Source organism: Bombina bombina, chromosome 1 (assembly GCF_027579735.1).
Source record: "Bombina bombina isolate aBomBom1 chromosome 1, aBomBom1.pri, whole genome shotgun sequence".
Taxonomy (NCBI): domain Eukaryota; kingdom Metazoa; phylum Chordata; class Amphibia; order Anura; family Bombinatoridae; genus Bombina; species Bombina bombina.
In genome coordinates this window covers 367,359,801-367,384,017 of record NC_069499.1, presented here as the reverse complement: position 1 = coordinate 367,384,017, position 24,217 = coordinate 367,359,801, and the positions used below count along the sequence as shown (strand labels likewise).

Sequence of the window (24,217 nt, the reverse complement as noted above, 5' to 3'; positions counted from 1 at the left end):
TTGTTCAGAAAAGTGCGCAAATACACATTTTAGTCGTCGCAAGTACTTATGCCAGTATTTTGTCCATGTAAAGTCTCAATAAAGTGTAGTTTTATGCAAATTAGGCTAACACTCGTAAAAATGACTCGCGACTTCATCTAAAAATGCGCAACGTAATTACGCTATTCAAAATTCATATATAAACCCATGCACAGCCGCCATTTTCTTCAGTGTGTTTGGATGGTTCGTTGAGCTACAGCACACTACAGTGGAGTTGAGAATTAGTTAGAGTAGAGAGAGAGGCGCAAACAGAGGAGTTAGTTAGGTCGCATTGTTGGCTGGGTAAGCTTGTACAATTACACATCTTTTTACATACATATACAAAATACACAACACTTTTTTTTTCTAACACCTCACACATTTTATTTCAATTTAACAGTGTGATAGGCTGAGTGTTTGGTTGTGATTGTGTGCGATTGTGTGTGATTGAACTGGGAGGGAGTGTGAGTGTGTGAGTGTGTGTAGTGTGAGGATGGTAGGGAGAGGTAGGGCGGAGGGGAGGAGGGGAGAGGAGTAGCAGGGAGAAGAGTATTGTAGTGGACAGGAGGAGCAGGGGGGTCCCCGTCAGGGAGTAAGTGGAGTGGAGAGAGGGAGAGCTAGAAGGTATGATGGGAGGGGAGATGCCCAAGAGCCCCAGAGACCAGGCACATCGAAGAGAGGGACAGAGGGTGCACATGGGGACAGAAGGGGGGAGGAGGGAGAGGATAGGGAGGAACCCACACCAGGGACATCACAGGGAGGAAGCCAGGTGTCCACAGAGGATGAGAGAATGAGATGTCCTAATTTCACATTCTCTGAGAATGTTGCCCTAGTCCAGGCCATCATGGACAATCACAGTGCCCTATTTGGCCAGGAGAAGGGCAAAGGTGTTGCCAGAAGGTGGAAAACAGCATGGTTGGTGGTAGAGGATGCCGTCAACAGTGTGGCCCCGCAGAGAAGGACTGTTGAGGGCCTTAAAAAAAAGATGGAATGACTGTAAGAGGCGGGTGAAAGACAAAATGGGGCAGGAAGCCATGCACCAGAGGGGAACTGGCGGGGGTCCACCCTTGGAAGCAGAATACAACACCTGACAGGAGATGATATGCAGGTCCCTGAGTATCACAGAAGTCCATGGACGTCCAGGGGCTCGTGACTCAGGGGTTGCAACCACAGCACCTCATGCTGGTGAGTAACATCCCACACACCAGTATTATATGTATTTGAGATATAACATCCTTTAATGTCACACATTCATGTACACAATGAGGAACATGGTATTTGGCCTACTAACAAAAACATCTACAATTTTATTTGACATTAATGCTACTTAACATAATGCAATTCATGATATGAGGTGGAATAGTGCAATACTAACATGTCTCAGAGTAACACAGGCCACAAGCCACATGTAGAGTTTTCAGTAAATGGACAGTATAGCCATCACAATACTTTTAGCTCAGAAAGCAGGTTCTGTGCCTACATCAGGCTAAAGTAAATTGTGTAACCATAGTGTCACTTAAAGAACACATTTTCTCCATCACTGACATGTACACATAACTATTGTATGAAACACATACCTGTATACTGTGCAGATTAAAATCCCTTATATCACAAATCACATTGTGCACATTCATGTTATACAGTTTGACATGAGAATGAGTATAGGCCCTAGCATGTATCAATGTACATTGTATGCCCACATGGACATATATATGACTGTACTAATCCCTATCATCATTTGACTCCTCCACAGAACCTCCTGTCACCAGGGTGCAAACAGGCATGCCGCCTCTTCCACCAGTCACAGGCTTGCAGCCACCTCCACCACCACCACCAGTCTACAGGCAACCACGTGAACATTATGCTCCCAGGCATGAGCAGAGTTGGATGGCTTCTGTTGAGGACCCAGAAGTGATGCCACCACCATTGCCATATGAGCCCTGGCAAGATTCCTGGCCAGAGGAATACTCTTCTTTTGGCTTTGAGAGGGAGCCAGGTCAGCCACAAAGGGTCAATGTCTTTACCCCCCCCCCCACCCAACACAATATCAGGGCAGTCATGGCTATTACACACAGGGTATGTCCCAAGAAATTCAAACTGGACAGGCTGAGTGGTCACAATGGGACTACCAATCCAGCCTGAGAGCTCCACCATCCTCTTCCCTTGGTAGAGCTCCACCATCCTCTTCCCTTGGGAGAGCTCCACCATCCTCTTCCCTTGGGAGAGCTCCACCATCTGCAGATGAGCATATAGCTGAAGATGTCCCACAAGCACCAGCAGATGAAGATGTTCCTCAAGCACATGCAGATGCAGCTGAAGATGTTCCTCAAGCACATGCAGATGCAGCTGAAGTTGTTACTCAAGCACATGCAGATGCAGCTGAAGTAGTTCCTCGAGCACCAACAGATGCAGCTGAAGTAGTTCCTCGAGCACCAGCAGATGCAGCTGAACATGCACCTCAAGCACCTAGAAGACCTGCTGCTCAAGAGCGTGTTGATGAATTGTATTCTCCCCTGGGTGAGGAATACATCACACTGCAGAGGAGGCTCATAACAAGCTGCAAGAGCAGACAAAGAGGCCAAGAGAGGTTTCACAGGACCCAAGAGAGGTTACACAGGAGCCAAGAGAGGTTACTCAAGCGTAGCATAGAGCTGCAGAGGGAAAAGGCAACATCATTAAATGGAATTGTTCAAAACCAGTCGCAGATGATGCGAGTTCTGTCTGATATGCAGATACAGATGGATAATAGATGGAGAGAACAAAATCAACTCTTGGGTGTGTTGGTTGAGCACTTTACACACCAGCAGGACACTGCCTCTAGCCTATCATCTGTGGCCAGCACTCCAGCAGAATTATCTGAATCTTCCCAAACCAGGAGAACAAGGAAATCCACTCCAGTCACCTCAGCCCCCTCATCCAATAAGCCTAAAAAGAAATAAATATTCTTATAGTTCACCATAAATCATGTCCTCTGTTATTTAACATATAATTGTCATTCCCATCCATGTGAGCGGTGTTTTAGTACCTTAATTTTGTTTAAACAGATAATAAGGCCTGTGTGGAAATGGGCCCAAAAAGGTAATATTATCCTGTTTATGACATATTCATGTTCTATAAACCACATCACATAGTTGTGTATGAAGGGTACATATAGTAATTCTCATTTATAAGATGTAAATCAAGGTTTCTCACATCCAATAGAAATTGACACATGGGCAGGGATAGGCACAAGGCAAGACTGTGGTGGACATTTTCTAAAGTAAAGACCTTTAGTGAAGGACACCTTGCCTATCCCTGCACATGGGTGTATATATATATAAATAATAATGTATTTACAGAAGGTGTGAACATAAGGTATGAACATCCATTTTGATTCTTCTTAATGATAGTCAATAAATGAATTAAACTAATGAGATATTTTCAGTAATTAGGGTGGTTAAGGGAAGGGGGCGGGATGTAGTAGTAGTTTCACTTACATGCAGTGGAAATCTGCAGTATGTAATTCGATGACCAGCTGCAGCAGGGGCAGCAGCAGGGGCAGCACCATGACCAGGGACCTCAGTAGCAACTGTAGAATCAGCATGTATAGACGGAACAACAGGGGCTTGTAGGGCTTCCAGCACCCCTTGTGCCCCATGATGCACCCCTTGTGCCCCATGATGCACCCCTTGTGCCCCATGATGCTGCCTCTCTATGGAAAGCAGGGGAAACATGGTGGCTAATGCGGATGTGCATTGGCAGGTTTTTTAGGCTTCCTTTTGAGAGGTTGTGCTGTTTGTGATTGGTTTGACACAGCTGACAAACTTGCAGGGGTAGGAATAATAAATGATTGGAAGAGGTTTAACTGTTTGAGATCCAAGCTTTTGATATGTATGTTGTTGAGCATGCATTTGTTAGGCCTTCAGAGCGTTACGTTGGTTTTTTATTCAGTGCAAGTGTTCCTGCTCCTGCAATTTGTGGCGAGATGAGAACGGAGTAGATTTTCTGAATTCTGCGCGCGTAAGTACTTACGCTGTATATTGGATATTAAACTGCGCGTGTTTTGTATGTCAGTCTATGGGTAAAAAAATACGGCCGAAGGCAGAAATATACGAGTCCACGGCTTTTGCGAGCGACGCTGCATATCGGATCAGGCCCCTAGTTTTATTCCAAAATATTTTTTAAAGAGTGTTCATGTATCTCTGTGTAAGAAAAAACAAAACAAACAAAAAAAACAGCCAAAGTAGTGATTCGTATCTTTGGAAATTGGGGTTAATGTATACATAGTAGGAATACTTAGTTCAGGTTTAGAGCAGAGAATACTGAGAAGCATCATAAACAGAGAATTTGCCCTGGACCAGTTTAAGATGTTGTACAAGGTAAGGTCTTATAATTAACAATCACCTAGATTACAAGTTTTGCGCTATAGAGGGAGTGAAACGAATGCAACAAAAGTTGCGTTATTTCACCCTCCATAGAGCTGCCATTACAAGTTTTTGAAAAGCCGCCTTGTGCGTGCGATATGGTTGCGATGAGCTCCATACCGCACAAAACTGAGAATACGTGCTCGTGCACGCTTTCCTCATAGACATCAATGGGGAGAGCTTGTTAGAAAAAAAAACACCTGAAGCGCGGAATAGCAATCGCCGTAACGCAATCCCATTGATGTCTATGGGGGAAAAAAGTTACATTTAAACCTAACACAAACCCAAAGTCTAAACACCCTTCATCTGCTGCCCCTGACATCGCCGACACCTACATAAAATTATTAACCCCTAATCTGCCGCTCCCGACATCGCCAAAACGGAAATATATTAACCCCTAATCTGCTGCTCCCGATATCAACCCCACTATAAAAAAGATATTAACCCCTATTCCGCCGCTCCCTGACATTGCCACCACTAAATAAAGTTATTAACCCCTAAACCTCTGGCCTCCCACATCCCGGCCACTAAATAAACCTATTAACCCCTAAACCTCCAGCCCCCCACATCGCAAAAATCTAAATTAAACTATTAACCCCTAAACCTAACAACCCCCTAACTTTAAATTAAATTACAATATCCCTATCTTAAAATAAATTAAAACTTACCTGTAAAATAAAAAAAAAATAAGTTTAAACTAACAATTAACCTAACATAACTATTATACTAAATTTAAAATAACTACAAATTAAATAAACTAAATTACACATTAAAAAAACCTAGCACTACTAAAAAAAATTAATTCTGAAATTACAAAAAATAAAACATACTAAATTACAAAACATAACAAACACTAAATTAAGAAAAATAACAAACAAAATTATCCATAATAAAAACAGTTCCCCTAATCTAATAGCCCTATAAAAATAAAAAAGCCCCCCCCCCCCAAAATAAAAAAAACCCTAGCCTACAATAAATTACCAATAGCCCTTAAAAGGGCCTTTTGTAGCGCATTGCCCTTAAGAAATCAGCTCTTTTCCCTGAAAAAAAAAAAAAATACAAAGACCCCCCAACAGTAAAACCCACCACCAAACCAACCCTCCAAAATAAAAAACCTAACTCTAACAAAAATCTAAGCTATCCATTGCCCTGAAAAAAGGCATTTGTATGGGCATTGCCCTTAAAAGGGCATTTATCTCTTTTGCATTGCCCTGAAAAGGGCATTTAGCTCTTTTAAGAAAGCCCAAACCCTAATCTAAAAAAAACCCCACCCAAAAACAAGACATACGGCGGGGAGCATCCTCTTCATACGGTCGCTGCAGTTCACTGAATCTTCAATGCAAGGGAGCCTTTTCAAAATGGCGTCTCTTGCATTCCTATTGGCTGATTTGATTTTTGAAATTCAAATCAGCCAATAGGATGAGAACTACTGAAATCCTATTGGCTGTTCAAATCAGCCAATAGGATTAGAGCTACTGAAATTATATTGGCTGATTTGAATAGCCAATAGAATTTCAGTAGCTCTCATCCTATTGGCTGATTTGAACAGCCAATAACATTTCAGTAGCTCTCATCCTATTGGCTGATTTGAATTTCAAAAATTAAATCAGCCAATAGTAATGTAAGGGATGCCATTTTGAAAAGGTTCCCTTGCATGAAAGATTCAGTGTACGGCGGCGACCATATGAAGAGGATGCTCCGCACCGGATGTCTTGAAGGATGGACCCGCTCCGTGCCACTAGGATGAAGATAGAAGACGCCGCCGAGATGAAGATAGAAGATGCCGCCTGGCTGAAGATAGAAGACGCTGCCTGGATGGATGAAGACCTCGCTGCCTGGATGAAGACTTCTCACCGCCTGGATGTCCAGACTTCAAAAACTGTTAGTGGATCGTCAGGGTTAGTGTTAGCTTTTTTCACTTTTTTGGGTGTTTTTTTTTTAGATTAGGGTTTGGGCTTTCTTAAAAGAGCTAAATGCCCTTTTCAGGGCAATGCAAAAGAGCTAAATGCCCTTTTCAGGGCAATGGGTAACTTACATTTTTGTTATAGTTAGCTTTTTTATTTTGGGGGGTTCGTTGGGTGGTGGGTTTTACTGTTGGGGAGTCTTTGTTTTTTTTTACAGGACAAAAAGAGCTGATTTCTTTATGGCAATGCCCTACAAAAAGGCCCTTTTAAGGGCTATGGGTAGTTTATTGTAGGCTAGTTTTTGTTTTGTAAGTTTAGAATCATTTTTTTTAGTAGTGTTAGTTTTTTTAATGTGTAATTTAGTTTATTTAATTGATAGTTATTTTAATTTTAGTATAATAGTTAGGTTAATTGTTAGTTTAAACTTAGGGTTTTTTTCATTTCACAGTTCACAGTAAGTTTTTATTTATTTTAAGATAGGGATATTGTAATTTTAATTTAAAGTTAGGGGGTTGTTAGGTTTAGGGGTTAATAGTTTAATTTAGTTTTTTGTGATGTGGAGGGCTGGCGGTTTAGGGTTTAATAGGTTTATTTAGTGGCGGTGATGTGGGAGGCCAGAGGTTTAGGGGTTAATAACTTTATTTAGTGGCGGTGATGTCAGGGAGCGGCAGATTAGGGGTTAATAAGTTTAATTTAGTAAATAAAAAGAGAGAAGCGCTCAACCTGGGAACGAACAATAGCATGATAGCTTGTTCTATGGCTAGTTACCACCCAAGAAACAGCCTCTTTTTGCTCAACATGTGCCTTTCACAGAGAAGAACTTTCCTGAAGCATATCAGTCTGATCCTGACTTCACAGTACAGTCCAGCCCCGAAATACCAGGCAATCCATCTCTGAACGAGAGAAACAGCAAAATCCCAGACGTACGTTTCGGCCTATTGTGGGCCTCGTCAGTGAGGTGCAGTTATATCCCTCTAGGCACACCTTTACCAATCCAGCCACGGGCCCATCCATCTGGCCCATCAAGACTCACTCTCATTTCATCAGTCCATAAAACCTTAGAAAAATCAGTCTTGAGATATTTCTTGGCCCAGTCTTGATGTTTCAGCCTGTGTGTCTTGTTCAGTGGTGGTAGTCTTTCAGCCTTTCTTACCTTAGCCATGTCTCTGAGTATTGCACACCTTGTGCTTTTGGGCACTCCTGTGATGTTGCAGCTCTGAAATATGGCCAAACTGGTGGCAAGTGGCATCTTGGCAGCTGCACGCTTGACTTTTCTCAGTTCATGGGCAGTTATTTTGCGCCTTGGTTTTTCCACACGCTTCTTGCGACCCTGTTGACTATTTTGAATGAAACGCTTGATTGTTCGATGATCACGCTTCAGAAGCTTTGCAATTTTAAGAGTGCTGCATCCCTCTGCAAGATATCTCACTATTTTTGACTTTTCTGAGCCTGTCAAGTCCTTCTTTTGACCCATTTTGCCAAAGGAAAGAAAGTTGCCTAATAATTATGCACACCTGATATAGGGTGTTGATGTCATTAGACCACACCCCTTCTCATTACAGAGATGCACATCACCTAATATGCTTAATTGGTAGTAGGCTTTCGAGCCTATACAGCTTGGAGTAAGACAACATGCATAAAGAGGATGATGTGGTCAAAATACTAATTTGCCTAATAATTCTGCACTCCCTGTACAAACATTCTCAGGGGATGTAGCTCTTATCATCTAGGTGTTAAATTGTTCCATACCGAGTTCAAATACACAAAGTTCAGACATAACATCTCCATGGAATAGCAAAGAAATCTACTTTGAAACATGTATTGTTGAAAGCATAATATTGAAAATATTTAATATGTGCCTCAGACTGTCCGAATAATATGTTTAAATAAATAGATAAGTCTGAGAGATTGTCTGTTTGTATAATATTAAAAGGACATAAATCCAATTTTTTTTCTTTCATGATTTAGATAGAAGATCAAATTTTAAACAACTTTCTAATTTACTTCTATTATCGTATTTTCTTCATTTTCTTGTTATCCTTATTTGAAAAGCATAAATGTAAGCTCAAGAGTGTGCACGTGTCTGCAGCACTATATAGCAGCAGTTTTGCAACAATGTTATACGTTATCAGGAGCACTAGATGGCAGCACTATATCCTGTCATGTAGGGCTTCAGGCATGTGCATGCTACCTACCTAGGTATCTCTTCAACAAAAAATAACATGAGAAGGAAATAAATTTTATAATAGAAGTAAATTGGAAACTTTTTCAAAATTGTATTCTCTATCTGAATCATTAAATATTTTTGGGGGGTTTAATGTCCCTTTAAATATGAAGTGAATTGAATAATAGCTACATTGGTAAATTTAAAATGTATTCCAAAATCTCAGAATAATAACACTGCTTCTTTTATTTCAGACATCTGATAAGTGCATGTGTTATTGGTGCTGTAAATAATATCATGTGTTTTATACACTCAGCAAGAGATATACTGTATTTATATTAATATGGAATAATAATCAAATGTAAATATAGCTATATGAATTTGCATCAGACTGCTACTCACAAGGTATGTGTGTGATATTAAGATGATAACTGGAAGAGGTGGAAATATTATATCAGGATATGAACTAAAATACTAATTAAATTCATGCTGAAAGTATTAAAAATCCTTTTAAGTGCCATAATTAAGTGGAATACACTCATGTTTGGTATGAAAATACTCAGGTTAAATAGTATGAAATAATCCCATACATATTTTACATATTGTTTGCTGACACTGAAAATTATAAATGTGTTTAATGAACACTTTAAATCAAATACTAAACAGTAGGCGTATTTGATAGTGAAACTGACAGTGTTTGCTGCCTCCAACGGTTCAGAAATGGCATTGCAGCCAAAAGGGGTTGGCTGTTATTAAAATACATGCCTCTCCAGGGACAAGCACCGATTGGGGCGTTAACAAAATTCACCAATGATTATGAAATAGAGGTGGACTTTAATCACTGGATAAAAGTCTGATACAAAGGAGTAAAAAGGTTCATGCTGCTAAATTTGAAGTCACTGACTTATCCGACTGCCTTGGATAACAGAAAGCAACATTGGGCCTAAACATTTTATTTCCAGAATTTCATATACCTCTTTGTATGGCGGTGAAAAGAAATTATCTTGAAAAGCTGAACCTCTCATATGGTACTTGGTAATGTATGGCAATGTGTGTCAATCACCCCGATTGTATTCGATTGGGTTGAATTGCGGTAATGTCTGTCCGCCTCCTCAGAGCAGGCGGACAGGTCATGGAGCACTGGTCTTTAGACCGCTGTTTCATAACTGGTGTTTCTGGCGAGACTGAAGGCTCGCCAGAAACAGAGGCCCTCAAGTTCCATACGGAGATTGATAAATGGGCCCCTATGTGAAAAAGAAAATAATTCACAGATACAACAATATAATTAAAACGTTAGAGAAAAAAAACATTGAGGAAGACTCATATTTAGGGAAAATTCCTGTATACAGAAGCAGAAAGTAAATTGTATATTTTACAAAAAATCTATATATATTCGCTATGTGTAATGTATAATAAAAATGTGAGAAAGAAGTTTGTTAGAGTAACAGTTAAAATGTAATGCTGTTTTATTTTAGAATAACATTTATTGCACGAATTTCTGCCAAAAAATATAAAATGTTCTTCATAGTGAGTAAAAAAAAAAACCGCACACATTTCAAGCTATAACAAGAACTATGAAGAAAAAAGTAAATTTTTGTGTTCAAGACACAATTAAAAGTCAAAGATAGGGGGGCGTGTCCAAGCCGCAACCATGTCCAGACGTGCTTTTTGGTTGCTCTGCTGTTAACCCTAAACAACTTGGTAATCTTCAACCTTATCTATGAAGTTTCGTCTGCTTTTTTGCCAAAGAAAGAGTTGTTAGTCCAGTGATGATATTTTCATATATTTCTCCTTTTATGGGGATCCTAAATGACTGAGACAGCAGGCTGCGGCCTTTACAACTATTCCACTATCTTCCCCCCACCGGTTCCTAGTTTGTTCGGGTAGAGGGCTTACATTTTGATCTTTAATTTGCTCCAACTTAACCCCAGAGGAATACATTTAGGTCGCTGGGTGTACTAACATTTGCGACTAAGAAACGGAAAGCCAGGTCGAATGCACTACTTAGCTATGGAGGATAGTGCTGAAGCACTTCTACACCTACTTCCCCTTAAGATGGACGATCAGTTCACCTCTCTCAGACTGGAACTGAGACTAGAGAATACTAGTGTCAAGGAGGAGTACATGATCCTAAGCTCAGATGAGGTTCTAACTACTACTATGGAACAGTAGAGGTTGCTTACAGATATTACTTTCCTTGTCCAGAAGGGGCTGATTGCTTAGATAGGCCAGCTGGAGAACCTGAAAAGATCCCGTTTCAATCTAACCATTAGGATGGAATCTGCCCCAACAGTGGTGATTTGCCTGACACTACCGAGTCGATGCCGGACCCCCTGGAGATACGATTGGTTAAGAAGGAGTTACGACTAGGCCAATCTTTGCAGTGATCTGGAGTACGTTACCTCATGAATGTGCTGTCAGCATCTTCACATTCGCCCTCTTTACCCACTTTCTGTCCTTACCGGATCTCTGGGCACCTGAGAGAAGAGCTTTTTTGGTGCACACATTCATACCCTCACCCCTGCAAACCAATTGGCATCAGATGAACCGCACTGTTTCACGGAGAGTCCTGGGTCTTTTTGTCCAGATACCATAAGATTGATTTTTTCCAGTACTTATTATGTGGTCACTACAATTTTGCACAGTCATTTATGACAAACCTACAGTTTGAAATTTTGGATTAGGCAGTATACTACATCTAGTTATAATCTCAGTTTTATTGGATCCCCTGCACCTGCAATGTCATATATAAAAGATGATGAGCAATGTATGAGTCATTATCTATTCACTCAGTGACCTGACTTGAGACACCTATTGGGCTTTAGATCAAGGAGTCATTGATATCCCCTGTGATGTGTTGGATTCCCAGTTACCTCAGTGTTGTACAAAAGGAGGTTTCTCCCTGAGACATTGGTTCTTATTTTGCATATTTTAATTAACATATACTTTAAATGTTTAGTGCCCTAGACTCTCACTGCTGGCTCATAGCATACACTACATATAGAGTTTGAATGAGGAGCTAGTTGCTAGAGAAAACTTATATTAGAATGTACTGATTCATGAAACCTGTATATATGTTTATAGCAGAATTTTGTTCTGATCTAAAATGTCACATAACCTTTCTTATTCACTTTCCTAATTGAGACCTATGCTGATGCTACTCCAATCCTCATGCCAGCACATTTTGTGTTGTTTTTGCAGGTGTTTGCTTCCTAACAAGAATTTTTAGGCACTTTTTCCAATGTACATGTATCCTTAATAGGTCTATATACACTTAGTTTTATGTCTCCTACTTAAGATTAGTAGCGTCACCACTGAATGACACTTTATTATGAGGTCTTATTCACTAACCCTGCATATGATCTTTGCCCCTACTCTAGTACTTTAAAGTTCAGATTATGGTGTTTATTACTCATATGACCTTTGTCTTAGTCTCTACAAATTTAGCTTTAATACACAATACCTACTCCCCTGTGCAGTCATCACGGTATAATCCCTCACACTTAGTCTGGTTTAACCCCTCAGCTAGTACATACCAAGTCAGATTAGCTATACACTATTAGGGACAGCTTTTCTAAGCTAAATCTTTCTCCTATCTATTATGGGGACAACATTTTAGAAACAGTTCACTTATTTCGCATATTTTAATTAACATATATTTTAAATGTTTAGTGCCCCAGACTCTCACTGACAACTCATAGCACATACTGTATATAGAGTTTGAATGAGGAGCTAGTTACTAGAGAAAACTTATCTTAGAATGTACTGATTCATGAAACCTGTATATGTGTTTATGGCAGAATTCTGTTTTGATCTAAAATGTCACATTACCTCTCTTATTCACTTTCCTACTTGAGACCTATGCTGATGCTACTCCAATCCTCAAGCCAGCACTTATGTTGTTTTTGCAGATGTTTGCTTCCTAACAAGAATCTTTTTAGACACTTTCTCTAATGTACATATATCCTTACCAGGTCTATTAGTCGAATCATACACTTAGTTTTATCTCTCCTACTTAAGATTAATTGTGTCACCACTGTATGACACTTTATTATAAGGTCTTACTCACTAACCCTACATATGACCTCTGCCCCTATTCTAGTACTTTTAAATTTCAGATTATGGCGTTTATTACTCATATGACCTTTGTTTTAGTCTCTACAAATTTAGCCTTAATACACAGTACCCACTCCCCTGCACAGCCATCATGGGATAATCCCTCACACATAGTTTGGTTTAACCCCTCAACTAGTATATACTGAGTCAGATTAGCTATACACTATCAGGGAAAGCTTCTCTAAGCTAAATTTTTTCCCTATCTATTATGGGGACAACATTTTAGAAACAGTTCTCGCTATGATGTTTTTACAGGCTAAGAGATCATCATGCCTTCTCTTTGAGGAATCACTTCCCCACCTTGCAACTTGTTACAGTACATCTCCCCTTATTCTACCCTACATAGTTTAGTTTAGATATCTCATCAGACATATCATACCATGTAGGACTCACCCCTGTCCCTAAACAGCCATTTCCTTCTACCCCTCCTTAGCCCCTCTACCTTCACATAGCAAACCCTACTTAAATAGGCACCTCTGTTTACAACCTCCAGCTGCAGCCCCTACCCTCAATAATACACTCTATGAAGACCGGTTTATATTAAAATATTCCCCCGCCCCTCTTTAAGCGGTTCTTGCCCGCTGCACCCCTTTACCTATTTCCCTGATTACTAACTATGCCCACCATCTCTCCTTTAGTCTATAACATACCTGAGCCTTAGTTACCACAATATAACTTACATTATAAAAAGTGAGGTCCTTTCCAATAGCAATACCCAGCTACCTCCTCCCAGTAGTTCATTGTTGCTTTTCAACACAGGATACCAATAAAAAGCACCAAATCATTTGATAAAATAAGTAAACTGAAAATTCCATGCTCTGTCTGAAACATGAAGATTGTATGTTGAGTTGTATCTCCCATTAATTTAATAATAATCATTAGTAAAAGCCTTTATACTTTTCAACGTACAAATCATCCTAATATTAAGAACATTATAAAGATGTTGACCACTGACTTCAAAGATACTGTTAGACATTTTAAAAACCTTCACACCCATTGTTACAAGTACATAGTGACTAGCATGATAATCAGATCCTTAATTAAGCTGTAATAATATTTCAAGAAGTAGATTTATTTTTCTGCACAATTATTTTTACACATTTGTTCCATATATAGATAGTTATGTGGCTGCTAAGATGCTTTTCATGAGTTGTGTGGTTCTCTCTAATTAAACAGCAACATTTTTTTTTCTTAGCATCTCAGCCTATCTTTGACTTTTTTTTTTTTAAATAAAGTTTTTTATTGAGGTTTGCAAAACATACAAAAACAAGAAGACTATAACAGTCCAGGAGACAATAGTTTTTAGAACAATATAAGACGTAACTCCATTGACAAACAAATTAACAATATAGGTATCATATTGGTGTATGAGAAAAAGAAAAATCAGATATTCATCACTATATCTTAGCACACCTAACTGATGTTCGCTCTGCTCATGACCCCCTACTCTCCTCCTCTCTTGTCACCTCATCACACTCCCGTTTACAGGACTTCTCCAGACTGGCTCCCATCTTATGGAACTCTCTGCCTCGCTCCACAAGACTCTCTTCTAGTTTTAAAAGCTTCAAGTGCTCCCTAAAGACTCTACTGTTCAGGGACGCATACAACCTACGCTAACCTTTCCTAATACCAGTTCCTCTCTTCCACTGCAATCCCCTGAACCCTCTTAGCATGTAAGCCTAAAAGTCCAGCTGTTTGTAGTTCACCTTCTTAACCCCTTAAGGACCAAGGCCTTTTTTCAATTTCTTTCCCTTAAAGACCAGGGCTATTTTTACATTTCTGCGGTGTTTATGTTTAGCTGTAATTTTCCTCTTACTCATTTACTGTACCCACACATATTATATACCGTTTTTCTTGCCACTAAATGTACTTTCTAAAGATACCATTATTTTCATCATATCTTATAATTTATTATTAAAAAAAATATAAAATATGAGGAAAAAATGGAAAAAAACACACTTTTTCTAACTTTGACCCCAAAATCTGTTACACATCTACAACCACCAAAAAAACACCCATGCTAAATAGTTTCTAAATTTTGTCCTGAGTTTTGAAATACCCAATGTTTACATCTTATTTGCTTTTTTTGCAAGTTATAGGGCCATAAATACAAGTAGCACTTTGCTATTTCCAAACCATTTTTTTTTTTCAAAATTAGCTCTAGTTACATTAGAACACTAATATCTTTCAGGAATCCCTGAATATCCATTGACATGTATATATTTTTTTTTAGTAGACATCCCAAAGTATTGATCTAGGCCAATTTTGGTATATTTCATGCCACCATTTCACCGCCAAATGCGATCAAATACAAAAAATAGTTCACTTTTTCACAATTTTTTTCACAAACTTTCGGTTTCTCACTGAAATAATTTACAAACAGCTTGTGCAATTATGGCATAAATGGTTGTAAATTTTTCTCTGGGATCCCCTTTGTTCAGAAATAGCAGACATATATGGCTTTGGTGTTGCTTTTTGGTAATTAGAAGGCCGCTAAATGCCACTGTGCACCACACGTGTATTATGCCCAGCAGTGAAGGGGTTAATTAGGGAGCATGTAGGGAGCTTTTTGGGGTAATTTTAGCTTTAGTGTAGTGTAGTAGACAACCCCAAGTATTGATCTAGGCCCATTTTGGTATATTTCATGCTACCATTTCACCGCCAAATGCGATCAAATTAAAAAAAACTTTAAATTTTTCACAATTTTAGGTTTCTCACTGAAATCATTTACAAACAACTTGTGCAATTATGGCACAAATGGTTGTAAATGCTTCTCTGGGATCCCCTTTGTTCAGAAATAGCAGACATATATGGCTTTGGCGTTGCTTTTTGGTACTTAGAAGGCCGCTAAATGCCGCTGCGCATCACACGTGTATTATGGCTAGCAGTGAAGGGGTTAATTAGGTAGCTTGTAGGGAGCTTGCAGGGTTAATTTTAGCTTTAGTGTAGAGCTCAGCCTCCCACCTGAAACATCAGACCCCCTGATCCCTCCCAAACAGCTCTCTTCCCTCCCCCACCCCACAATTTTCCCCGCCATCTTTAGTACTGGCAGCAACTCTGTCAGTACTAAAATAAAAGGTTTATTTAGGCTTTTTTTTTTTTAAAGCATATTTACATATGCTGATGTGTAGGGCCCCCAACCTGACTGATCCCCCACCAAACAGCTCTCTAACCCTCCCCCTCTGCCTTGATGGGCGCCATCTTGGGTACTGGCAGCTGTCTGCCAGTACCCAGTTTAGAATAAAATTATTGTTTTTTTTTAAAATGTTCCCATTTTCTGTAGTGTAGCCCCCCCACCAAAGACCAACCCCCCCACCCCCTCCTAGATACCTTGGATTGTTTGTTTTAAAACAATAAAATACCCCTTTCTCCCACTTATATAAACAAAACTTTTCTGTAGTGCAGCGGTTCCCACCCGCTCCCGCCCCATGCACGCGCCCGCCCGCCGCCCCCCGTGCACGCGCGCGCACCCGTGCGCGCCCCCATCGGCCACGCCCCCGATCCCGCCCCCCTCTACATTACCCTGCCCATCGATGGACGCCCACCCGCCTCCCAAGTCGGCTCCCACCCACCAACGATACCGGCCATCGATGTCCGGTGCAGAGAGGGCCACAGAGTGGCTCTCTCTGCATCGGATGGCCCAGGGGTTTTATTGCAGGATGCCTCGATATCGAGGCATCCTGCAATAACCAGAAAGCGGCTGGAAGTGAGCAGGATCGCTTCCAGCCGCTTTAAACCCCTAATGTCGTACAGGGTACGTCGCTGGTCTTTTAAGACCAGGTTGTGTGCGACGTACCCTGTACGACATGTGTCGTTAAGGGGTTAAAAGCTGACTACAACAGTGCAACTCTTGGCAGGGCCCTCTACCCTATAATTGTTTTGTTGTACTCCCCCTTTGTTTATAGCGCTGCGGAATCTGTTGGCGCTCTACAAATAACCAATAATAATAATAATAAATTAGACTCAACATTATACTAGTAACATAATACTTTACATGGTATCTTTATTGAAACTCACTTACAGAGTACAATACATCAGTTAGGTGTGCTAAGATATAGTGATGAATATCTGATTTTTCTTTTTCTCATACACCAATATGATACCTATATTGTTAATTTGTTTGTCAATGGAGTTACAACGTCTTATATTGTTCTAAAAACTATTGTCTCCTGGACTGTTATAGTCTTCTTGTTTTTGTATGTTTTGCAAACCTCAATAAAAAACTTTATTTTAAAAAAAAAAGTCAAAGATAGGCTGAGATGCTAAGAAAAAAAATGTTGCTGTTTAATTAGAGAGAACCACTCAACTCATGAAAAACATCTTAGCAGCCACATAACTATCTATATATGGAACAAATGTGTAAAAATAATTGTGCAGAAAAATAAATCTACTTCTTGAAATATTATTACAGCTTAATTAAGGATCTGATTATCATGCTAGTCACTATGTACTTGTAACAATGGGTGTGAAGGTTTTAAAATGTCTAACAGTATCTTTGAAGTCAGTGGTCAACATCTTTATAATGTTCTTAATATTAGGATGATTTGTACGTTGAAAAGTATAAAGGCTTTTACTAATGATTATTATTAAATTAATGGGAGATACAACTCAACATACAATCTTCATGTTTCAGACAGAGCATGGAATTTTCAGTTTACTTATTTTATCAAATGATTTGGGGCTTTTTATTGGTATCCTGTGTTGAAAAGCAACAATGAACTACTGGGAGGAGGTAGCTGGGTATTGGTGACAACACGCATATGTTTCTTTTCATAGACTCACCAGACATATTTAGCTAGCTCCAATAATGCATTGATGCTCTCAAGCTGATTTTAACTATGGAGTCAGTCATCATCTTTTTTATGTTGGCTCAGATAACTCATTTTCACTCTGGGACGATATGGGAAATGTGTCTTTTTTTTTCATTTCCAAAAATGTGTTTTCAGTTTTTAAGTACATGTTATTTTCTAATATATTTTTTATGAAGGAAAGAAAGAAAGAAAGAAAGATATGACTATCTTTTAGCATATTAATTAAAGGATTATAATGAATATTTGAGTAATATCCACATATCAGACATTTCTCTGTATATTTTATGCATCAGAACTAGGGCAGCAATCTTTTTATATTTAAATGTAGCTCACTGAGTGAATTCTTGCTCTGTTTTCTTACCTATTACCACAACATAATGATAATAGAATTATAGAAAATTCCTCGCTCTACATCAGGTGATATAAGGCATTAATGATGAACTTCTCACCATAGAATTACATTAAAGTGCTGAACTGTAATAAAATATTTAATCAATTGCAATTATGACACATCTTTGTGTAATTTGTTAAATGAAGAGTCATCTTCAAAGCTATTATTCTTATTAGACACTATGAATCACTCACATTTCTGCCTTCTCTGCAGAATACCCTCTTGTTTAATTATGGAAAGACTAATCCATTTAGCAAAAAACCATCTGCTGAATTTCAATAAATTGGGCATTTAAAACATTCTCGCTATATGTAGCACGTTAATGGAAAATATTTTCTTAATGCATATAAAATTATCCTAGAATGTCACAGGCAATAGTAATAACTTTAAGATTTACAGTGCAAGAAAATTAGTATTGCTCAATACTAGACAACCATCCAAATGGAAAACTCCTACAAAGTTGTTTATTCATAATATAAAGTAAAATGTGTGATCAATATCTTATACATAATAAAACATACATTATAATCAGGGACAATTTATCATTAGGCAAAGTAGAGACTTGCCTAGGGTCTGTGTCATCGTATGCGTAATATAATGTAGTATAGGCAGGGACAATTAGGCAAAATAGATACTTGCCTATGGGGTTGCATAATTGTATACCTAATATAAAAAAGAAAAGAAAAAAAAAAACCTTTTAGGCAAGCACTTGTTAAAACTAAATACCAGTGCAAATAGTACATATAGATGAGACCAAAAAAAATAGAAAAAAATAATCTTAACCTTTAATTCACCCAGATTTTAAAATTGAGTATACACATACCCTCATTAAAAATATTTTAAAAATGATATAGTACAAAAAAAACACATCAGGACTGTTGAGGTGTCTAAGAATATCAATGAATATTCCATATGAGTGGATCAAATTTCAAAATTTACTAACACACTAGTCCACTTCAATGGGGTAACTGGCCTACAACTGAGAAGCCCATTGTAGCACACTCTGGCCTTAAAAGTTCTGGCAAAACGTCCGTCTGGTGTGTGACTGCTGAGGTTTGTCTGAATAATTTGTGTGCACCATAATTTTGTTATATTTTGATCACATTAGTATCCATCAGGAGTAAGACTGTAGACCTTGAACCTTTTTGTGAGAGTATATATATATATATATATACGTATATCTATCTATCATCTATCTATCTATCTATCTATCTATCTATCTATCTATCTATCTATCTATCTATCTATCTATCTATCTATATATATATATATATATATATATATATATATGTTTGTGTGTGTGTGTGTTAAGTCCAACTATTACCCACATGTGGAGCTCAACTAATCATAGTGGTAATTACTATAGGGATGTATTTTACTCGCAGAGTGGACTATAATGGGCTTCTCAGTTGTAAACCAGTTACCCCATTGAAGTGCGCTGTGTTAGTAAATTTTGAAATGTTATCCACTTGTATAGAATACTCATTGATATTCTCACACACCCCAACAGTCCTGATTTTTTTTTTTTTGCACTATATACTTTTTAAATGCTTTTAATGAGAATATGTGTATAACCAATTTTAAAATCTGGGTCATTAAAGGTTAAGTTTTATTTTTTTCTCTTTTTTGGATCTCCTATACATGTACCGTTTGCACCGTTATTTAGCATTTACAAGCGTTTGCCTAAAATGTATTTAATTTTTCTTTTCTTTTTGATACCAGGATGTCATTAGGCATATCAGACACTAGTCTAGGGGCTGCATCATTGTATGCATAATATAAGTTATAGTTTAATTAGGACCAATCTGTCATTAGGCATTGCAGACACTTGTCTAGGGGTTACATCATCAGATGCATAATATTAAATACAGTGTAATTAGGGCCAATGTGTCATTAGGCATAGCAGACACTAGTCTAGGGGCTGCATCATTGTATGCATAATATAAGTTATAGTTTAATTAGGACCAATCTGTCATTAGGCATTGCAGACACTTGTCTAGGGGTTACATCATCAGATGCATAATATTAAATACAGTGTAATTAGGGCCAATGTGTCATTAGGCATAGCAGACACTAGTCTAGGGGCTGCATCACTGTATGCATAATATAAGTTATAGTTTAATTAGGACCAATCTGTCATTAGGCATTACAGACACTTGTCTAGGGGTTACATCATCAGATGCATAATATTAAATACAGTGTAATTAGGGCCAATGTGTAATTAGGCATAGCAGACACTAGTCTAAGGGCTACAGGCTACATCATCGGATGCATAATATAACATATAGTTTAATTAGGGCCAATGTGTCATCATTAGGGATAACAGACATCTGTAAAGGGGCTGCATAATCTTGTACATAATATAAAATAGTTTAATTAGGGCCAATGTGTCATTAGGCAATGTGCTTATGTGTCTGTGGCAGCGTGTACATATCTGGTGTTGTAATCACTGGGCATAATTAGAATAAAAAAGAACACATCTGCTATGATAATATTTGTGTATAGAAATTTTTAGATCATAATGTAATAAGGCAGTGAAAAACAACCACTAGTAAACATAGCATAGCACAAATAATTAATGGAATGCTGACAATTTTTGCTTCTTATAAAAAAAAATTAAAACCAAAATTAAAACCGTTCAATAAAATGTGCACTTTATATATATACTTTATAACATTAAAGTGATATGAAAGCTAAACATTTTTGTTTGTGATTCAGACAGACCATAGAATTAAAAAAAATGATCTCCAATTTACTTTTATCAAATTTGCTTCTCTCCTACATAGGTAGGTGTCTGGAGTATTACATAGCAGGAACTAGTGCTATCATCTAGTGCAAATGAATAACATTTTTGCAAAACTGCTGCCATATAGTGCTCCAAACATGTGTACGCTCCTGAGTTTATGCCCATGCTTCTCAACCAAAGATACCAAGAGAACAAAGAAAATTTGATAATAGAAGTATAATAGTGAGTTGTTTTCAATGACAGGCTTTAAATGAATCATGAAAGATTTTTTTTTTCATGCCACTTTAATAAATATAGAAAGAAAACAAACTAAGGATATACAAATGAATGAAAATCTTAAAGGGACAGTAATTAAAAAAAAAATAAGTCTTGCAAAAAAAAAAAACACAATAACCCACAGTTGCTACCTAACCTCTCTGCCATCTCAAGGCTAGCAGAATAATATCATTCCAATCAGATTCGATCAGGATGGTTGACAAGCCCTGCCCTTGCTTAATTTGTTGCATGAAAGCAGGGGGCATAGCTACATGAACCTTTGCTCATGCAATAATAATCACGTTTGGAGGACAGGGTTCCCAGGAGCAAACCTTGTGCATCCATTATTTCATAAATGGGTTATTTTAAATTGTTTTGCTTGCTACGATTGTTTTTCAACAACCACATTTTAGCCACCAGTTGCCTTATTTGGAGAAGCCTTGAGGACTTTTTACTGAAGTAGTGAAGGATAGCCACAGGCATGTTAACAAAAAACTATATTGCTTTCATGCTCTGATAATCTCTGCTGAAGCCAGTTAGGGACAGATGTGTGGCATGTGCTCTTTCAGTTGTTAGAGTTAGTAAACTCTTAATTGTAAATCTTAAAGTGCTTGTAAACTCAAGCATAGTCGCTCAAGTCATAGGAAAAAATAAATAAATGAGAGTTTCCTTCATGAAATGTGTAGGATATACTTATCTTCTGATATTTCCAACTTTTAAAGCCAGAACGGTAAGCGCCGTTCCTCCGCCCGCCATATTTGTCAATTGATTAACAGATGAATCATCTGCAATCCACTAAGGGGCTGAACGCCCCAGGGGGAAACAATGAGTTGTGGGTTGCAGATGAGTCATCTGTCAATCAATTAATAAATAGGGCGGGCGGAGGAATGGCGCTTACCATTCTGGCATTACAAGCTGAAAATATCAGAAGATAAGTATATCCTACACATTTCATGAATGAAAGTCTCATTCATTTTTTAAATGATTTCCTATGACTTGAGCGACTATACTCGAGTTTAGAATCACTTCAAATTACAGGAGAAAGGGGCAAAATATAAAAAGTAGACTGCAAAGATATTTTACTAGACATAAATATTTTATAACAAAATCTCAAAGTTTTTAATGTTCCTTTAATTTTCTACATTAAACAACTTATGCCTCTGATATTAGACACAGTAACTCACTATATTGACACACTTAAAGGGACATGAAACCCCAAAATTTTCTTTCATGATTTAGGTAGAACATACAATTGTAAACAACTTTCCAGTTTACTTCTATTATCAAATCTGCTTCATTCTCTTGGTATCATTTGTTGAAGGAACAGCAATTCACTACTGGTTTCTAACTGAAAACATGGGTGAGCGAATGATAATTGGTATATACTGTATATGCATCCACCAATCAGGAGCTAGAACCTAGGTTATTTGCCGCTCATAAGCATACCTAGATAAACCTTTCAGCAAAGGATAACAAGCAAATGTGATAATAGAAGTAAATTGAAAAGTGGTATTCTCTATCTGAATCATGAATGTCTTATTATGACCTTACTTTTAGTTTGCTAAAGGCTCTTCTAATGTGTTGTGATTTCACAGTAAATAGTACTTATGATAAATAAGAGACTGGTTTAGGCAAAAGGAACTGTAAAATTACATTTAGCTAATAATTGAACAAATAAGAGGGCTAAATAAAACAGTGCAAGGCAATTAAACATAAGGTGGTTTTCAAAAAACTGAATTCAAATCCAAATTAAATAGTTTAAGGGTTCTGTTAGGTTGTCAAAAACACAGATCATCTTACACACTCTTATACTATTACTCCTAATCAATACCTTATCTAAAAGTTCTACCCAACATTATGGTTTAAATTATGGCACTTTGAGATTGTTGAGGAACTTTAATTAGTTATTTTGGGAGCAAATGCTAATTATCCACAAATGTCAAAAAAATAATAATAATATTAACAAATCCTAAATAAATAAATGACATCCGTTCATTTATAATGATGTACAGCTTTATTATCCCACAGGCTGATGCAACAAAAGACACTATTTAGGAGAGACCACAAAACCAGAACAATTCACATCTGCCACACCTAGATCATTTCTGGCATGTAAAGGTGTAGACCCAAATCTAAGAGAATCACAAGTGACAACTAGGCTTGATAACACATGCTAGAATAGGATTGCCACAGCCTCAGCCATGTTTTCCTGGACACTTATGAATTACACCTGCTGCAGGGTGTGCAGATGGGAATATGTATTGTATTTCTGGGCAGCACTATTCATATTCCTCCCTGCACACCCTGCAGCATGTGTAACTTATACGTGTGCAGGAAAACATGGCTGAGGTTTCAGTCCTTTGCTAGAAACAGACTAGTAACCTATCCTACATTCTTACCATTTAACCTCATATGCATGAGGCTAGGAGAGATTGAACCACTAATTCTAAGTAGAAGTCAAAATGAAACTTTCAAGGTTTAGACAGAACATGCAGTTTTAACAACATTTCAATTTACATCTGTTATCAAATTGGCTTTGTCCTGGTATCCTTTTCCTCATACCTAGTCTCATAGAAGCTTAGGAGCATGCGCATGTCTTTAGTACTCTATGGCAGTGTTTTGCAACTTTGTTTGTAGCAGCGTAATACATTGTTGCAAACACTGCTGACACATGCACACTCCTGAGCTCCCATAAAACCATTTAGATTTACTCCTCAACAAAGGATTCCAGGAGAATAAAGCAAGTTTGATAGTAAAAGTAAACTAGGTTTACTCCTCAACAAAAGATTCCAGGAGAATAAAGCAAGTTTGATAGTAAAAGTAAACTGGAAAGTTGTTTCAAATTGCAGGCTCTATCTGAATCATAGAAAGGTTGATTTTGACTTTACTGTCCATTTAATCTACCTTTTGCCAAGGCCAGAAACATCCATACATGATGTATCTTTCCTAGTGCTTTGACCATCAACAGGGCTATGACATGCTTTATTAAGGCCTAGGAGGATATGCATCTTTATAGCTAAAAATAATTTATTGATTCCTAATTAATAGAAATTCTAAGTTGACCAGTGATGGTGAACCTTGGCACTCCAGATGTTTCAGAACTACATTTCCCATCATGCTCAACTGGACTGCAGAGTGCCTAAGCATCATGGGAAATGCAGTTCTGAAACATCTGAAGTGCCAAGGTTCGCCATCACTGAACTAGACCATTCAAAAGAATAAAAACATAAAGAAACACTTAAAGGTAGAATTTAGAACCTCTCCCTTAATTACATGGAAAATGAATGAAAGATAACATTGTTTATCATAGGGCTGCTGTATCCCAGATTATGTGAGATCACTGAAGTTACATTTTCATTCAAATTTAAGGGATCATTTATGGCAGTGATGAGTACCATCAGGAATTTGT

The 24,217-nt window shown here is 37.9% G+C and overlaps 1 protein-coding gene across 1 annotated transcript in view; it reads right to left on the bottom strand.

Moving 5' to 3' along the window:
• The window catches only part of THSD7B (thrombospondin type 1 domain containing 7B), a 1,177,597-nt gene that overhangs the window by 313,484 nt on the left and 839,896 nt on the right, over nucleotides 1-24,217 (bottom strand).